The sequence below is a fragment of the Hemiscyllium ocellatum genome, chromosome 2 (genome assembly GCF_020745735.1).
Source record: "Hemiscyllium ocellatum isolate sHemOce1 chromosome 2, sHemOce1.pat.X.cur, whole genome shotgun sequence".
NCBI lineage: Eukaryota > Metazoa > Chordata > Chondrichthyes > Orectolobiformes > Hemiscylliidae > Hemiscyllium > Hemiscyllium ocellatum.
The window spans coordinates 13,698,009-13,717,312 of NC_083402.1; the positions used below are offsets into that span (position 1 = coordinate 13,698,009).

The following is a 19,304-nucleotide window of genomic DNA, read 5'->3' on the forward strand; positions in this document are numbered from 1 at the left end:
TGCTGCGCTTTTCCAGCAACACATTTTCAGCTTCAATGTTACTGTGGTCTTGTTGCCTACTGTATCAGTGAGTGTGATCCAAATCTTGATGGTTCTGTGTAAAGAAGAGATCTCTTTCATCAGTTACATTTTTTTTTACTAATTTAATTCTGAAATTATTTGTCCAACAAATTGGAATAAACGTTTTTCAGGACCAATCGGTTGAATACTGTTGACAAACAGTTTCTTTGCTATAAGATCGTCTCTAAGGCTTTCTCTTCTATACAGCAGAGGCCAGATATCCCCATTTCCACATTATTTAAGCCCCTTAAAGTCAAAGATCCAGTTCCATGGGTTCTCTCTGCTCTGCCTCCGATAGATAAACATTTTCTATGTGCTGTGTCTCCTGAAGCAGTGACAGTTGCCTCACATTAATGACCAGGTTTTGTGTGATTATCTGACAAAGCTTTGTTGTAAAGTGCATCACACTGAAACCTGCACTGTCAACAATAAAGGAATAACTTCAAAATGTAGGACATTTTATTCCAAATGTACCCAAAAGAGTTTAGTTCCAGCATCATTCCTGATATGTTTCCTTCTCCTTTTCAATGTGTTTAGTTTTCCATCTTCATGCCTTAACCTTCATCTAAAATTACTTGGGCTTGAGTGAAGGAAATCATATATCCCTCCCTGGTCTGGCCCACATGTGATTCCTGACATGAGTATGGTTAATTCTTAACTACTCTCTGAAATTGCCTAGCAACCAATTCAGTTGTAATTAACCATTACAAAGTCCAAATGAAAGAATGAACATGGGTAGCTAACACCAGTAAGGGCATCCCTACAGTCCAAAGACTGCCTAACATTTGAAGAAAGAACCTTGCCACCACCTTCACCAAGGTAACCGAGGATGGGAAAGAGCAGAGGATCACATCCTGTGAATGGAAACTAAACTGCTCACCAGCTGCTTGCCCTGATATCCCATCTTCTCTCAGTTTGGTTTCAATGTGAAATCTGATCACACCACATTCTTACACTGTCACTAACACACACACACACTCACACACACACGTACACACTCACAACCTTACACTGCATTAGCACATAGTCACAAACGCTCACAATCTTACAGTGCCACAAACACACACACACACACACACACACACACGCACACACACACACACACGTACACACTCACAACCTTATACTGCATTAGCACATAGTCACAAACGCTCACAATCTTACAGTGCCACAAACACACACTCACACAATCTTACATAAACACATACACACACACACAACCTTACACTGCATTAGCACATAGTCACAAACGCTCACAATCTTACAGTGCCACGAACACACACTCACACATCTTACATAAACACACACACACATACAGACACTATCTTATACTATTAGCGATTTTGGAGAAGATTTGTAGCTCAGGTTGATAAGCATGTAAGTTAGCTCGCTGTGCTGGAAGGTTTGTTTTCAGATGTTTCATCACCATACTAGGTAACACCATCAGTGAGAGTCTCTGGTGAAGTTCTGGTGGTATGTCCTGCCTCTATTTATAAGTCTTGGTTTCTTAAGGTGGGTGATGTCATTTCCAGGTAGATCGGATCTAAATCGATGGAGTTCAGGTTAGAATGCCATGCCTCTACGAATTCTCATGCGTGTCTTTGTTTCGCCTGTCCTAGGATTTGTGTGTTGTCCCAGTCAAAGTAATGTCCTTCTTTGTTTACATGTATGGAAACCAGTGAGAGTGGGTCGTGTCTTTTGGTGGCCAGTTGGTGTTCATGTATCCTGGTGGCAGGTTTCCTGTTAGTTTGTCTGATGTAGTGTGTTTTACAGTTCTTACACGGTATTTTGTAAATGACATTAGTTTTCGCATATTATCTAATGGATCCTTTAGGTTCATTAGTTACTGTTTTAGTGTGTTGGTAGGTTTGTGGGCTACCATGATGCCAAAGGGTCTGAGTAGTCTGGAAGTCATTTCTGATAGGTCTTTGATGTAAGGAAATGTGGCTATAGTTTTTGGTTGCATTGTGTCTGCTTGTTTGGACTCACTTCTGAGGAATCAGTGGATTATGTTTATTGGGTACCCATTTTTCTTAAAAACGTTGTATTCATATAGTCTTTGCTTTTCGTAGTTCTTGTGTGCTGCAGTGCGATGTAGCTCGTTGAAAAAATAAAGGAAGGAAACATACTTATTGCTCAAGAAAATAACACCTCAGAAAGGCTTAAAAATGACAAAAACATGAAATAATTCCTGCAGAACAAGGGACACAACCATTTTTTTTAAACAAACCCTGCTATCTTAAAAAGGCAAATGCTCTGCTTGCAGATACTGACACTTACCAGCAGGTGGCAATAGACCAGACCCCACAACGACTAAACAGAACCTCATCCTTTCTAACAGGACTTCAAAACTCAGGAGAATTAAACAGACTTCCAAAATACGACACCAGATGGGTCCAAGACACCACGCTTCTGCTGATTACCAAACATACACAGACCTGGGCCCCCCCACCTCAGAGCCATAGTCTCCCTACCTGGTACACCAACACACAGACTAGTCAAGAAGGAACTCCGCCAAAAACTAAAACACCTACTTGAAGATTCACGCCACTCCATTCACTCCATCCAAGAATTCCTGAAGACCATCAAAGACACCAAGATAGAAGGGGATGGAAATAATAGTCCCCTTTGATGTTACAGCCCTTTTCACATCAATTAACATCAACCTGGCCAAAGAAACACTGGTGATAAGGATCCAAAATCAGGAATTAGACTATTGTCAAGAGTAACCATTTTATGCATGCTCTTATTAACCACAAAATGGCTTCTCAGTGCAGAGTAACATGGCTTCAGGCTGCAAATTAACATTGTGTTTAAAATGGCTTCTCACCCCGCGAAAAGCTACGTTCCTGCCTTGCTGAGCTAACTGAATCAAAAGATAAAGGAGACAATGGAGCCTTCACAGTATGGAATTAACTAAGCTCAATAGGACATTACTAACCATTCCAGCTAACCTTGAAATGCAGATACAGTACAGTGAGATCACGTGTAGGAAACAATGTTGTTTCCCAGGAAGTATCATTGGGTTAACCTACTGTCCGTTATGTAATTTTATTGGTTATATTCTACAATTACGGCTGTACTATTTCTGAAGAAACATATAAAAATTGCCTTTGTTCCAATTGAATTGTGCAGTATCCCCAAGGAACACAGAAGCTTTTAACCTCTGTGTTACTGGACAAACCTGTGCCCGGCTGTTAAAGTGCAAAATCTTGCTCAAGCAGACCATACTCCTGTTGATTATTTGACTGATCGCAGAACCGAGAGACCCTTTCCGGGGGGTTGAGAACTTCAGCATCACTAATAGGAAAACCGGGACCACATACACCAGATGAACACCAGATGTCAACAAAGACAACATCCTGAAGCTAGTGGACCTGGGCTTCACCACCCACTTCACATTCAATAGCAAAATCTACAAACAAGTCAACAGAATATCCATGGGATCACCAATATCAGGGCTCAGAGCAGAAGCAGTAATGCAGAGACTTGAACAAACTGCCCTCGCATCTACCCAACCCAAACTTTGGGTCTGCGAAGTGGATGATACATTTGTCATCACAAAACAGAACAAGTTAGGAGAAACATACAACACCATCAATATCCTGACAGGCATAAAATTCACAGAAGAGGAGGAGAATGACGACAGACTCCCATTCCGAGACGTGACAGTTGGACGTACAGTTAATGGAGAGCTTCAAACCAGTGGCTACAGAGAAACAACAAACACAGACTAAATACTTAACGTCAGACGCAATCATCTCAACACCCACAAACAGAGCTGTATCAAGACTTTATTTCAACGAGCTAAATCACACTGCAGCACCCAAGAACTACAAACAGCAGAAGAAAACTATCTATGCAACATTTTCAAGAAAAACAGGTACCCAATGAACACAATCCACCGATTCCTGAGGAACAAACCCGAACAAGCAGACACAACACAACCCAAAACTACAGCCACATTTCCTTACATCAATGACAAATCAAAATGGCTTCCAGACTACTCAGACCCTTTGGCATCATGGTAGCTCACAAATCTACCAACGCTCTTAAACAGCGACTAATGAACCTAAAGGATCCATTAGATACCACCTGCAAAATTAACGTCATTTACAAAATACCATGCAAGAACTGTGAAAAACACGAGTTGGACAAACTAACAGGAAACCTGCCACCAGGATACACGAATACCAACTAGCCACAACAGACATGACCCACTCTCACTAGTTTCCATACATACAGACAAAGAAGGACACCACTTGGACTGGGACATCACACACATCCTAGGACAGGTGACACAAAGACAAGCATGAGAATTCTTAGAGGCATGGCATTCTAACCAGATCTCCCTCAATAAACATATTGATTTAGATCCTATCTAACTTCCCTTGAAAAACAGAACTGGAAATGACATCACCCACCTTAAGAAACCAAGACCTATAAATAGAGAGGCGGGACATACCACCAGCGCTTCACCAGAGACTCTCACTGATGATGTTACTTAGTCATGGTGACGAAACATCTGAAAACAAACATCCAGCTCAGCGAGCTAACTTACAGATTTATCTTATACTGTCATTAAAATACACTCAACTGTACACTGCTATTAATATACACAGGCACACAATCATTAATACACACAAACACACACATACAATTATACATTACCATTAATACACACACACACACACACACACACTCTTTCACTGCTATTACTACACACACACACACATACACACACACACTCTTTCACTGCCATTCCTACACACACACACACACACACTCTTTCACTGCCATTCCTACACACACACACACTCTTTCACTGCTATTACTACACACACACACACACACACACACACACACTCTTTCACTGCCATTACTACACACACACACACACACTCTTTCACTGCCATTCCTACACACACACACACACTTTTTCACTGCTATTACTACACACACACACACACACACTTTCACTGCTATTCCTACACACACTCTTTCACTGTCATTCCTACACACACACACACACACACACACACACACACACACACACACACTTTCACTGCCATTCCTACACACACACATCAAACCATATACTGTCATTAACACAAAATACACACTGATGAAGAGGATACAATCCTGATGAAGAGCTTATGCCACAAACATCAACTCTCCCGCTCCTCAGGTGCTGCCTGACCTGCTGTGCTTTTCCAGCACCACACTCTTCAACACACACACCCTTACACTTCTATTAACGCACAAACACACACAATCTTACATTGCCAGTAACACACACATACACACACACACACACTCATATCCAACCTTATACTTCCACACCCAACTTTACACAACCACTATTATCACAAACACATGTACATGCAGTCTCCAATCCCATACTGCTGTGCAGTGCCATTCACACACAGACTGGCTTGCCCTATAAACAATTGCATCTCCAATCATTTTCAGCATAAGGTTTCTTCATAAATGTGCAACTGGCCTTTGAATATAACCAACATTTCACTTACTTGCTCTTTGTAAAGTTGATGAGCAATAACTGTGACAAACAATGTAAAGTCTTCTGAGGTTTTGATACTTCTGAAAAGTAATTAAAGAATGATGATGGTTATTTTCTGACATGCATTCAGTCAAATTCAGAATCAGAGTTAATGTAACGCCCCAAATTATGACTTAAGTACTTATGGAGGAATACAAATATTAACAGAACTAAACTTTACTGATTTCTATTATTGACTGAAACTGATTCAAGCAACTTTGAAACTATTTTCAATCGACTCTGATTCTCTGATTTTATCACCTGCTCAAGGCGTGTTACCACACATGGCCTGATGAAGGGCTTATTCCCGAAACGTCGGATTTCCTATTCCTTGGATGCTACCTAAGCTGCTGTGCTTTAACCAGCAACACATTTTCAGCTGTGATCTGTTGCAGCTGGGGCTTGAACCCAAACCTTTCAGGGCAGAGATAGAGTCTTCGAATAAAAACAGACCCTTCGCCCCAGCTTGTCCATGCCATCCAGTTGTCAAAATTAAACTGGTCCCATTTGCCTGTAGCTAGGGACAATACTGCTGTGCACTGAGAGCCCATTCCATTCACCTTTTAGCTGAGCCACATAGGGATGTACGAGAGGAGACGGCTGAAAGTTTGGTCAAGCTAGATTTTAAGAAGAATCTTAAAGAAGGAAACCGAGGTGGATAGGAGGAAATTCCACTGGGCTCAGGGGAATGGATGCTGAAGAAGCCAGAGTAGGAGGAAGGCTAATAGCTTGGAGCAGTGTGAAACTGGAGGATATTACAGACATAGGAAGGACTAATGCTGTGGAGGAATTTACTAACAAATTTAACAGATTCAGCAGCATCTACAGGGAGAGAGAGAGAGTTAATGTTTCTCATCTAATATGACTTCTTGACAGACCTTTCTCATTATAAAGTGAGCTTGAAGCCCCAGGCGTTAAAGGACGAGTGATGACGTGAATGTCAGATTGGAGAAGCCATGACTGTTGGTGGGTTGTTGGTCTTCGAAGAGAGATTTACGTTCAATGGGGGTCAATGGGGATTGCTGGAGCTCTGTGGTATGTTAATGCATTGTTGAGTTGTAACAGTTTCTGTAACTCTCACAGCCTGCTCACTATAAAACGCTCTAAATCAAACATCACATTGCTACCGTTGTCAGAACATTCCCTTACTGATTGCAAGAGTGCATCTCACTTTCCTGGATACTAGAATATTATTGTTAATGTTTATGGAACACAGTTTAGCTGTCTATTGCAGGACAGCCAATAGAACCAGGGCATTTTGCTCACATATACAAATAATCCTATCCAAGAATGCAGGGTATCTTTTCAAAATAAATATGGTAAGCATTGAGGAGGATAGTAACAAACTTTAACAGGGCACAGACAGTCTTCCCTTGAATCATTGGACTGTCTCTCCCCTTACACACCTTCCAAGTTTCTCCAGCAATCTCTGCTTTTTCAGGTTAGCAGCTCTTTATTTTATTTTAGAACATAGAACATAGAACAGTACAGCACAGAACAGGCCCTTCAGCCCACGATGTTGTGCCGACCACTGATCCTCATGTGTGCACCCTCAAATGTCTGTGACCATATGCATGTCCAGGAGTCTGTTAAATGTCCCCAATGACCTTGCTTCCACAACTGCTGCTGGCAACGCAATCCATGCTCTCACAACTCTCTGTGTAAAGAACCCGCCTCTGACATCCCCTCTATACTTTCCGCCAACCAGTTTAAAACTATGACCCCTTGTGTTAACAATTTTGCCCTGGGAAATAGTCTCTGGCTATCGACTTTATGCCTCTCATTATCTTGTACTCCTCAATTAGGTCCCCTCTCCTCCCCCTTTTCTCCAATGAAAAAAGTCCAAGCTCATACTGAAGAGTGATATAGCCAGAGTCATATAGCATAGAAACACACCCTTCAGCCCACCATGTCTACATCGCCCAACAAACATCAAACTACACTAATCCTATTTACTTACACTTGCTCAGGAGCCTAATGTGCCCTGGTAATTTAACTGCTCATCTAGTGTGGCAAGAGTACCTACCCCCACCCTAGTCTCAGGCAGCACGGTCTGTATATCCACTAGCCTCTGGGTGAAAGAATATTGCCTCAGATCATCTCCAGACCACTCACACCTCATCATGTGTCCTCTCGTCTTCAACAAGTCAGCCAGGAAAAGATTCTCATGATCTACTCTGTTAGTGCCTCTCAGAAGTTTGGTAGGACAATTGAATGAGATTAGACAATGTTAAATAATGGTTACAATTTTCAAGGGATTGGAGAAACAGAGAGGGACCGTGAATTGCAATTCCAGAATCTTCAAGAGGTGCCAGGACAAACAAGTTAAAGTATGTGCATGTGTTAAAGTAAGTATGTACAAATTTGCCTGTAGAAAGTACAAAAGCAAAAAAGCTGAGGAGGAGGATGTTTCATAAACATCCCCATCCTCAACGATGCCAGAGACCAACAGATTAGTCAAAGGAAAAGGCTGAACCATTCACAACAATCGTCAGACAGGACTGTCTGCTCCAGTGGCGCCCAGCAGCACACAGACCAGGCATTGACCGATTTGATTCACTCCATGTGATGTCAAGAAACAGCTGGAGGAACTGGAAAAGGCTACAGGCCCTGACAGAATTCCAGCAACGGTGCTGAAGACATGTGCTCCAGAACTTGCCACATGTGGAGGCATAGCTGATACAAAGGAAGATGGTCGTAGTTGTTGGAGGTCAGTCATCTCACCTCCAGAACATCTCTGCAGGAGTTCCTCAGGGTAATGTCCTCGACCCAAACATCTTCAGCTGCTTTATCAGTGATCTTCCCTCCATCAAAAGGTCTGAAGTCAGGATGTTTGCTGACGATTGTACAATGTTTAGCACCATCCGTTACACCTCAGACACTGAAACAGTCCATATTCAAATGCAACAAGGTCTGGACAATATCCAGGCTTGGGCTGACTATTGACAAGTAACATCGTACCACACAAATGCCAGATAATGACTACCTCCAATCAGAAACAGTCAAGCTACTTCTCCTTGACATTTGATTGCAACGTCACCACTGAATCCCCCACTGTCAACATTCAGGGGGTTACCATTGATCGGAACCACAACCAAAAACATAGTGGCTACAACAGTAGGTCAGAGGTTAGGAATACTGCAGCAAGTAACAGAGAACATAGAACAATACAGCGCAGAACAGGCCCTTTGGCCCTCGATGTTGTGCCGACCTGTGAACTATTCTCAGCTCGTCCCCCTACACTATCCCATCATCATCCATGTACTTAGAGTCACACAGTCATAGAGATGTACAACTAGAGAAACAGACCCTTTGGTCCAACCTGTCCATGCCGACCAGACATCCCAACCCAATCTAGTCCCACCTACCAGCACCTGGCTCCATATCCCTCCAAACCCTTCCTATTCATATACCCATCCAAATGCCTCTTAAATGTTGCATTTGTACCAGCTTCCACAACATCCTCTGGCAGCTCATTCCATACACGTCCCACACTCTGTGTGAAAAAATTGCCCATTTGGTGTCTTTTATATCATTCCCCTTCACCCTAAACCTATGCCCTCTAGTTCTGGACTCCCCAACCACAGGGAAAAGACTTTGTCTATTTATCCTATCCATGCCCCTCACAATTTTGTAAACCTCTATAAGGTCACTCCTCAGCCTCCGACGCTCCAGGGAAAACAGCCCCAGCCTGTTCAGCCTCTCCCTGTAGCTCAAATCCTCCAATCCTGACAACATCCTTGTAAATCTTTTCTGAACCCTTATAAGTTTCACAACATCTTTCCGATAGGAAGGAGACCAGAATTGCACGCAATATTCCAACAGTCACCTAACCAATGTCCTGTACAGCCGCAACATGATCTCCCAACTCCTGTACTCAATACTCTGACCAATAAAGAAAAGCATACCAAACACCTTCTTCACTATCCTATCTATCTGTGACTCCACTTTCAAGGAGTTATGAACCTGCACTCCAAGGTCTCTTTGTTCAGCAACACTACCTAGGACCTTACCATTACATGTATAAGTCCTGCAAAGATTTGCTTTCCCAAAATGCAGCAACTTGCATTTATCTGAAATAAACTCCATCTGCCACTTCTCAGCCCACCGGTCCATCTGGACCAGACCCTGTTGTAATCTGAGGTAACCCTTTTTGCTGTCCACTACACCACCAATTTTGGTGTCACCTGCAAACTTACTAACCGTACCTCTTACGCTCGCATCCAAATCATTTATGTAAATGACAAAAAGTAGAGGGCGCAGCACCGATCCTTGTGGCACTCCACTGGCCACAGGCCTCCAGTCGGAAAATCAACCCTCCACCACCACCCTCTGTCTTCGACCTTTGAGCCAGTTCTGTATCCAAATGGCTAGTTCTCCCTCTATTCCATGAGATCTAACCTTGCTAATCAGTCTCCTATGGGGAACCTTGTCGAACGCCTTACTGAAGTCCATATAGATCACATCTACTGCTCCGCCCTCATCAATCCTCTTTGTTACTTCTTCAAAAAACTCAATCAAGTTTTTGAGACATGATTTCCCATGCACAAAGCCATGTTGACAGTCCCTAATCAGTCCTTGCCTTTCCAAATACATGTATATCCTATCCCTCAGGATTCCCTCCAACATCTTGCCCACCACCGAGGTCAGGCTCACTGGTCTATAGTTCCCTGGCTTATCCTTACTGCCCTTCTTAAACAGTGGCATCACATTAGCCAACCTTCAGTTTTCCGGCCACCTCACCTGTGACTATTGATGATACAAATATCTCAGCAAGAGGCCCAGCAATCACTTCTCTAGATTCCCACAGAGTTCTCGGGTACACCTGATCAGGTCCTGGGGATTTATCCACTTTTAACTGTTTCAAGACATCCAGCACTTCCTCCTCTGTAATATGGGCATTTTGCAAGATGTCACCATTTATTTCCTGACAGACTATATCTTCCATATCCTTTTCCACAGTAAATACTGATGCAAAATATTCATTTAGTATCTTCCCTATTTTCTGTGGCTCCACACAAAGGCTGCCTTGCTGATCTTTGAGGGGCCCTATTCTCTCCCTAGTTACACTTTTGTCCTTAATATATTTGTAAAAACCTTTGGATTCTCCTTAATTCTATTTGCCAAAGCTATCTCATGTCCGCTTTTTGCCCTCGTGATTTCCCTCTTAAGTATACTCCTCCTTCCTTTATACTCTTCTAAGGATTCACTCGATCTCTCCTGTCTATACCTGACATATGCTTCCTTCTTTTTCTTAACCAAACCCTCAATTTCTTTCGTCATCCAGCATTCCCTATACCTACCAGCCTTCCCTTTCACCCTGACAGGAATATACTTTCTCTGGATTCTTGTTATCTCATTTCTGAAGGCTTCCCATTTTCCAGCCCTCCCTTTACCTGCGAACATCTGCCTCCAATCATTTTCGAAAGTTCTTGCCTAATATCGTCAAAATTGGCCTTTCTCCAACTTAGAGCTTCAACTTTTAGATCTGGTCTATCCTTTTCCATCACTATTTTAAAACGAATGGAATTATGGTTGCTGGCCCCAAAGTGCTCCCCCACTGACACCTCAGTCACCTGTCCTGCCTTATTTCCCAAGAGTAGGCCAAGTCTTGCACCTTCTCGAGTAGGTACATCCACATACTGAATCAGAAAATTGTCTTGTACACACTTAAGAAATTCCTCGCCATCTAAACCTTTAACACTATGGCAGTCCCAGTCGATGTTTGGAAAATTAAAATCCCCTACCATAACCACCCTATTATTCTTACAGATAGCTGAGATCTCCTCACAAGTTTGTTTCTCAATGTCCCTCTGACTATTGGGGGGGGGTCTATAATACAATCCCAATAAGGTGATCATCCCTTTCTTATTTGTCTGTTCCACCCAAATAACTTCCCTGGATGTATTCCCGGGAATATCCTCCCTCAGCACAGCTGTAATGCTATCCCTTATCAAAAATGCCGCTCCCCTCCTCTCTTGCCTCCCTTTCTATCCTTCCTGTAGCATTTGTATCCTGGAACATTAAGCTGCCAGTCCTGCCCATTCCTGAGCCATGTTTTTGTAATTGCTATGATATCCCAGTCCCATGTTCCTAACTATGCCCAGAGTTCATCAGCCTTCCCTGTTAGGCCCGTGCATTGAAATAAATGGAGTTTAATTTATTAGTCCTACCTTGTCCCTGCCTGCCCTGACTGTTTGACTCACTTCTGTTCTCAGCTGTACCCGTCTCAGATCGATCTCTTTCCTCACTATCTCCCTAGGTCCCACCCTCCCACCTTACTAGTTTAAATCTTCCCAAGCAGTTCCAGCAAATTTCCCTGCCAGTATGTTAGTCCCCTTCCAATTTAGGTGCAATCCGTCCTTCTTGTACAGGTCACATCTACCTCAAAAGAGATTCCAATGATCCAAAAATGTGAATCCTTCTCCCATACACCAGCTCCTCAGCCATGCATTCATCTGCTCTATCCTCCTATTCCTGCCCTCACTAGCTCGTAGCACTAGGAGTAATCCAGATATTACTACCCCTGAGGACCTCCTTTTTAAATTTCTGCCTAACTCTCTGTAATCTCCCTTCAGAGTCTCAACCTTTTCCCTTCCTATGTCGTCGGTTTCAATGTGTACAATGACCTCCTGCTGGCCCCTCTCCCCCGTGAGAACATTCTGCACCCTATCTGAGATATCCTTGATCTTGGCCCCACTGCATACCCCTGGTAAGTCATTCCCTCCAACAGTATACAAAACGGTATACATGTTTTTCAGGGGAACGACCACAGGGGATCCCTGCACTGACTGTTTATCCCCCTTCTAACAGTTATCCAGCTTTCTTCATGCCTAGGAGTAACTATTTCCCTGTAACTCTTATCGATCACACCCCCTGCCTCCTGAATGATCTGAAGTTCATCCAGCTCCCACTCCAGTTCCCTAACACGGTCTCGGAGGAGCGGGAGCTGGGTGCACTTCCTGCAGATGTACTTGGACGGGACACTAATGGCGTCCCTCACCTCAAACATCATGCAGGAGGAACATTGCTCTCCCTGCACTGCCATCCCTGCTAGTCCCCCTATCACAAAGTAAAAAAGAAGAGACGCTTACCTGATGTGCCCCTGGCCTTTAAGGTCCTGACTCCCCAAATCCTATCCACAACCTACAAGGCACATGGACTACAGCGGTTTGAGAAGGCAGTTCACCCCCATCTTCTTGAGGTACCTGGGGACGGGCAATAAATGCTGGCCCAGCCAGCGACACCCCCATTGTAAAAATGGCTTTTATAAGAAACCATCAATCGCTGCTTTGGAATGAATTGGCGTTTTCACTTCAGGCTGCTGCATTTTAGAAAGAATATCCAAGCCATAGAGACAGTTCAGAGGAGAGTGTCTAAAATGACTCCTGGGATCTTTTAAGAAAATATAACTCTTTCATGGGCTGTGAGTACGAACTGCAGCGTTCTTTCTCATCTATGTACCACTGGGAGCTCTGAGACTGGTCAAGGCAGTGATTCCTGGTACTGGATGTCAATGCTGCTGTCAAACACCACTCTTGAAGTGTGGGAGTGACTGCACGCATGGCCACCCTGCTCAGGGGGCATGGTGGATAACTGGCAAACTCAGCATTTATAGTCCACCCACAATTGCCCTTAATCTGGGTGGCTTGCTCAGCTGTTTCTGGGGACAGCTGACAGGGGACATTCCTGATGAAGGGCTTGTGCCCGAAACGTCGAATTTCCTGTTCCTTGGATGCTGCCTGACCTGCTGCGCTTTTCCAGCAACACGTTTTCAGCTGTTTCAGGGGACAATGAAACATCGAAAATAAGAGCAGGAGTAGGCCATGCAGCCATTCAATATGATTATGGCTGATCCTCCAACTCAGTCCCCTATTATCACTCCCCCCCGACACCTTTTGATCCCTTTAGCCCTAAGATCGATATCAAACTCCTTCCTGAAAACATTCCATGGTTTGTCCTCAACTGTTTTTGGTAGCAGTGAATGCCACAGGTTCACCACTCTCTGGGTGAAGAAATTTCTCCTCATCAGAGAGCTCCCCTCTATCCTTAAACAGTGGCTCTGGAGGCTCTGTCGTCAGCAACATCCTTCCTGTGTTTACTCTATCACACCCTATTAGAGTTTTATAGGTTTCAATGAGGTGACCACCCAACCCATTCTTCAAAACACCTGTGAAGGTAATCCTTACCAATCCAATCATCTTTCCATTTGGCAGTCCCTCCATTTGGAATCAGTCTGGTAACCCACTGTTGCAACCACTCTATCACCAGATAAGAAGGTGCCAAAACCGCACTCAATACTCTGAGTCATAGAGGTGTTCAGCACGGAAACAGACCTTTCAGTCCAACTCGTCCATGCTGACCAGATATCCTAAATTCATCAAGTCCTATTTGCCATCAGTTGGCCCATATCCCTCCATTCCCTTCCTACTCATATACCCATTCAGATGCCTTTTAAATGTTGTAATTGTACCAGCCTCCACCACTTCCTTTGGCAGCTCATTCCATACACATACCACCCTCTGTGTGAAAATGTTGCCCCTTAGGTCTCTTTTATATCTTTCCCCCCTCACCCTAAACCTATGCCCTCTAGTTCTGGACTCCCCCACCCCAGGGAAAAGACTTTGCCTATTTACCCTATCCATGCCCATCATAATTTTCTAAACTTCTATAAGGTCACCCCTCAGCCTCCGACTCTCCAGGGAAAACTGCCCCAGCCTGTTCAGCCTCTCCCTATAGCTCAGATCCTCCAACCCTGGCAACATCCTTGTAAATTATTTCCAAACGCTTTCAAGTTTCACAACATCCTTCAGTTCAGGTATGGTCTCACCAGAGTCAACCATATGGCCAAACCAGGTAAGGATGTCGAATTCTGCCTTTCAAAGGCTTTAGTGAACCAGATGGGTTTTTAGTTTCATTCATTGTCACCATTAGAATCTTAGAATCCCTACTGTGTGGATGCTGGCCATTCAGCCCATTGAGTCCACAGTGATCCTCTGAAGGGCATCCCTCCCAGTTCAACTCCAAGCCCATCCTTGCAGTCTGCACATTTTGCCTAAATGTATTTTTATTGAAAACATTGTTTTTAAATAATACAACAAATACATCTAAGCACTGAGCACCCTTCCCTCTGTGTCAGATTTGGAGGGATCAGTCAAAAATGTAATTTTTTTTAAATAAAATCCCTAACTTGAAAAAAACAAAAGCGGTCCCTGTTAGCTCATGCTAACTGATCGAGGAACATCATGTCTCCCTCAAATAAATGGCCCATGTAAGACACACCCCTCACAGCCCAACATTTAAATCCTGAATCTATCATCCCCAGTTGAAACTCTGGTATACCGACTACAGGTGTAAAGGAAGCTGTTTTGCCAATATTGCCTTTCTTCTGTGGAATTGCCCTCCATGCTTTAACGGTATCGATAACTATTGGCTTATGATAATGTTTCCTAACTGTCCTTATATTGTCCAGAAACAGCAAACTACTAAGGGGACACCTTGCCTGGGAGGTTTCGCTATCTAACCACAGGCCCAATCATTCATGTAGGACAAAAGCGAGCTTAGTTGGTAGCTTTTAACGTCCATAAGATCCATTCCCCCCAGTCTGTGAGGCAATTACAGTTTAGCTAATTTAATGAGGGGCCGCTTACGATGCCAAATAAAGAAGCTGAACCAGCTGTTCAGTCTCCAGACTGTTTGTTTATTGAAAATCAGGGGAGCATCCATCTAGGGTATGGCAAACGAGGGTGAATATTCATCTTAATAAGCGATATCCGACCCAACCACGAGACCGGAAACGCCTCCCACCTTTGAAGATCTTGTTTGATTTTGTTAAATAATTAAACAAAATTGTCTTTGAACAGCCAATCCAGAACTGGAATAATGAATATGCCCAAATACACAAAACCCCCTGTGACCATCAAAATGGGAATTGGTATTCGCCCTCAAGACCTAGCTCCTTCGTAAGACTACCATTGGTATAGACTCTGATTTTGCAAGATTAATCTTAAACCCTGAAAAGGTGTCAAATGTACAGATACATTGCACATTGAGGCATCAAAACTACTGGGTTTGACAATAGAGTTAGGACATCGTCTGCATACAACGAAATCTTATGTAATTTTGATCCCACTTTTGGAGCTGATGTATTGGGATCCCTACGAATGGCCTCTGCCAATAGTTCAATCACCAACGTAAAAAGCAGTGGCGAAAGGAGCCAGCCCTGCCAGCAATCCCTGAAAATGTTAAAACTGCTTGATCGAACCCCATTGGTGATAACCACTGCGAGACGGCCACCATAGAGAACGTCTACCCATCTTATAAAGACTTTGCACAATCCATACTGCTTCAGAGTATAAAAACGTTATGGCCACTCAACTCTGTCAAATAGCTTCTCTGCATCCAGAGAAATCACCAATCCCTGTATGAACTGCTGTTGGCTGGCACACTTGAATTACATTAAGCAGCCTCCTAACATTATTGGAGGATCTGCAGCCCTTTTAGATTGGATTAGATTCCCTACAGTGTGGAAACAGGCCCTTCGACCCAGCACCGAACTTCCAAAGAGTAACCCACCCAGACCCCTTTCCCTCTGACTAATGCACCTAACGCTATGAAGCAATTTAGCATGGCCAATTCACCTGACCTGCACATCTTTGGATCGTGAGAGGAAACTGGAGCACCCGGAGGAAACCTGCACAGACATGGGGAGAACGTGCAAGTTCCACACAGACTGTCGCCCAAGGCTGGAATTGAACCTGGGACCCTGAGACAGCAGTGCTAACCACTAAGCCACTGTACCGCCCTGTAAAGCCTGTCTGGTCCTCTTGAACTATAGAGGTAATGCAGTCTCCAGCTTTAACGCAACAGCCTTAGAGAGGATTTTAAAGTCCACATTTAAGAGTGAAATGGGCCTGTATTAAGCACAGTCCTCCGGGACCCTCCCTTTTTTAAACATAAGCAAAATATTGGCCTCTCTCAGAGATGGCGGCAGACAACCATGGCTGTATGAATCATTAAACATATTGAGCATCGGGCCTGACAATACACTTATAAATTCCGTATCGAATTCGCTGGGAAGTTCATCAGGACTGGATGCCTTTCCACTCTGACGCTGCTTCACAGCCTCCTGCACCTCTTGGGGCATTGAGAAAAGACTCTTGTTTGGGGATCATGCCCAGGAGCTCCAGATCCTTAAAAAATAATTTAATTTTGGCCTGTCTCTCCTCACAACCCTCAGATTGGTATAACTGAGAGTAAAATCTCTGGAATGCCACATTAATCTTTTTGGAGTCACATGTTAGGTTCCCGAATCGCCGTAATGGCTTGAAGGGCACTCCTTTTCCTGGCGAGATATGCTAGGTATTTGCCTGGCCTGTCACCATGCTCATATAACCTTTGCTTTGCAAGAGTAAGCTCCTTCTTTGCTGTTTGTGTGAGCACGGAATTCAATGCAGACCGCAGCACCGTAATCCTCTGTAGCTTGACCAACCAGGGCCTGTCAAAGTCAGCCTTCTCGGCTGCCTTCAACTGTGCTTCAAGGAGACCTTACTGCTCACCATTCTGCTGCTTCTTACTGACAGAGTAGGAAATAACTAACCCCCTGGCCTAGGCTTTGGCAGTTTCCCAAAGGACAGATGGGCTATTAACCGAATCTGAGTTAATGTCTCCGCATGCCTGAAATTCCCTACAGAAATGCTCCACAAACTTATTATCCTTGAAGATAGAGGGATCCATTTTCCAGTACCTCAAACCCACTGTAACGTCCTTAATCTTAACCAACAGGTACACTGGAGTGTGATCAGAGATAGTAATATTAACAATCGTACAAGATGCCACCCAGTCCAGTGTTGCTACAGGGGTCAGAAAAATATCAATCCTGGTGTGACATCTGTGCGGATTGGAGAAAAATGCAAAATCCCTGCCTGTAAGGTGGAGATGCCTCCAGACATCCACCAACCCTAACTCCACACACAAATCCACTCATTGTTTAATTTGTACAGAGGGTATTTGGGGGCCTTTGGGCAACCTGTCTACTGTGGGATCCATGAGACAGTTAAAATCACCCCTGTAATGATGTAAGGATTTGATAGTTATCGGTTTAGAAAATGCATCGACCAAAAATTTGAGGGGATGAGCTGGAGGGCAATAAATAGTTAAAACATCATGTTATTTCCCCATTTATCAGAGCTTAAAGAAGTACAAACGTCCTGAGTATGTCTTCAACAGACTCCATTAACTTAAATGGGAGATTCCTCCTAACCAATATAGCCACTCCATTACTACTGGCATTAAATGATGAAAAGTAAACCCGACCAATGCCATTCTGCAGTAGTTTCAAATGCGCCCTATCATCCAAGTGTATCTCCTGTAACAAAGAAATATCCACCTTTTCCTTTCTAACACTCAAAAGTACTTTCTTCCTCTTAATTGGTGAGTGACTCCCCTTGATGTTCCAGGTACACCAATTAATCAAGTCATTAGCCATAATCTTCTCCAGTAACATTTAAATTCCAGAGAGGAGGAACTCAAAACACAAATTGCTAAGACTTAGTGTCATATGATCCATTGAACATAAAAAAATACATAAACTCAAACCATTACATTTAACAAACCTACAAAACAATCAAAGATTAAAACCTACAAAAAAACAAAAAAAAAACAAACCAACATATAAAACACCAATAGCACTGAATACAGGAACTCATCCCCTGCCCAAAGGGGGCAACTACCCATCCCAAACTGTCGGTAAGTAGGCATCTATCCATCCCAACCATTTTCCCTCCTCCTAGCTAGAGCCGCACCACTAATACAAGCAGCAAAGAAAGCTAATACACCATGGAATAGCAATATGAATAAAAACAATTTTTAAAGAGAAAAAGGGGTAAATACCCCACCCATCCTCTGGTATAACTTAACTTAGAAATTGAAAGTAAACAACTGCCACCAAACCAAATTATTACTAATAATAAAAAAAGGAAAAGAAAGCCCCAAACAGACTTCCTGTTTTAATAAAAACAAAGACATACCCAAACAACACTACTATTTGGATTAGTGGTGCTGGAAGAGCACAGCAGTTCAGGCAGCATCCAACAAGCAGCGAAATCGACGTTTCGGGCAAAAGCCCTTCATCAGGAATAAAGGCAGAGAGCCTGAAGCGTGGAGAAATAAGCTTTTTACCTCTTTTACCAACACTACTATTTGTACATACTAAATTGATCAGATTAGGTTAGTTTGTCCACAAAGTCTCTTGCCTTCTCCGACATATCAAAGAGATGTATGGATCCATCTAAGGTGCTCCAGTGTACCACTGGATACCTCAGAGAATACTGGGTCCCAAGCTCCCTCAGTCTTCCCTTGACATCATCATAAGATTTTCTTTTCTGAATCACCGCTGCTGAGAGGTCCTGGAAGAACATGATCCTACAGCCCTTGTAAATTAGGGACTTCGGTCCTTCCCCTGGATTCTGGAAGCTTCCACGATTCTCTCCTTTTCTCTGTAGTGATGGAACAGCACCAGGAGAGGACAAGGACGTTGACCCAGCCCTGATCTCCACGCCATGACCTGGTGTGCCCTCTCAAACTTCAAGCCTCTCATCCAGCCTCCAGGTTAAGGAATTTTGGCAACCAGTCCTCAATATATTCTACTGGCCACTCACCTTCCTAACCGTCTAGCAGATCGACA

The 19,304-nt window shown here is 43.5% G+C and overlaps 1 protein-coding gene across 1 annotated transcript in view; it reads right to left on the bottom strand.

Annotated features, from left to right (window-relative positions):
- The window catches only part of LOC132829932 (probable ATP-dependent RNA helicase DDX60), a 166,030-nt gene that overhangs the window by 129,157 nt on the left and 17,569 nt on the right, over positions 1-19,304 (bottom strand). The window lies entirely within an intron of this gene.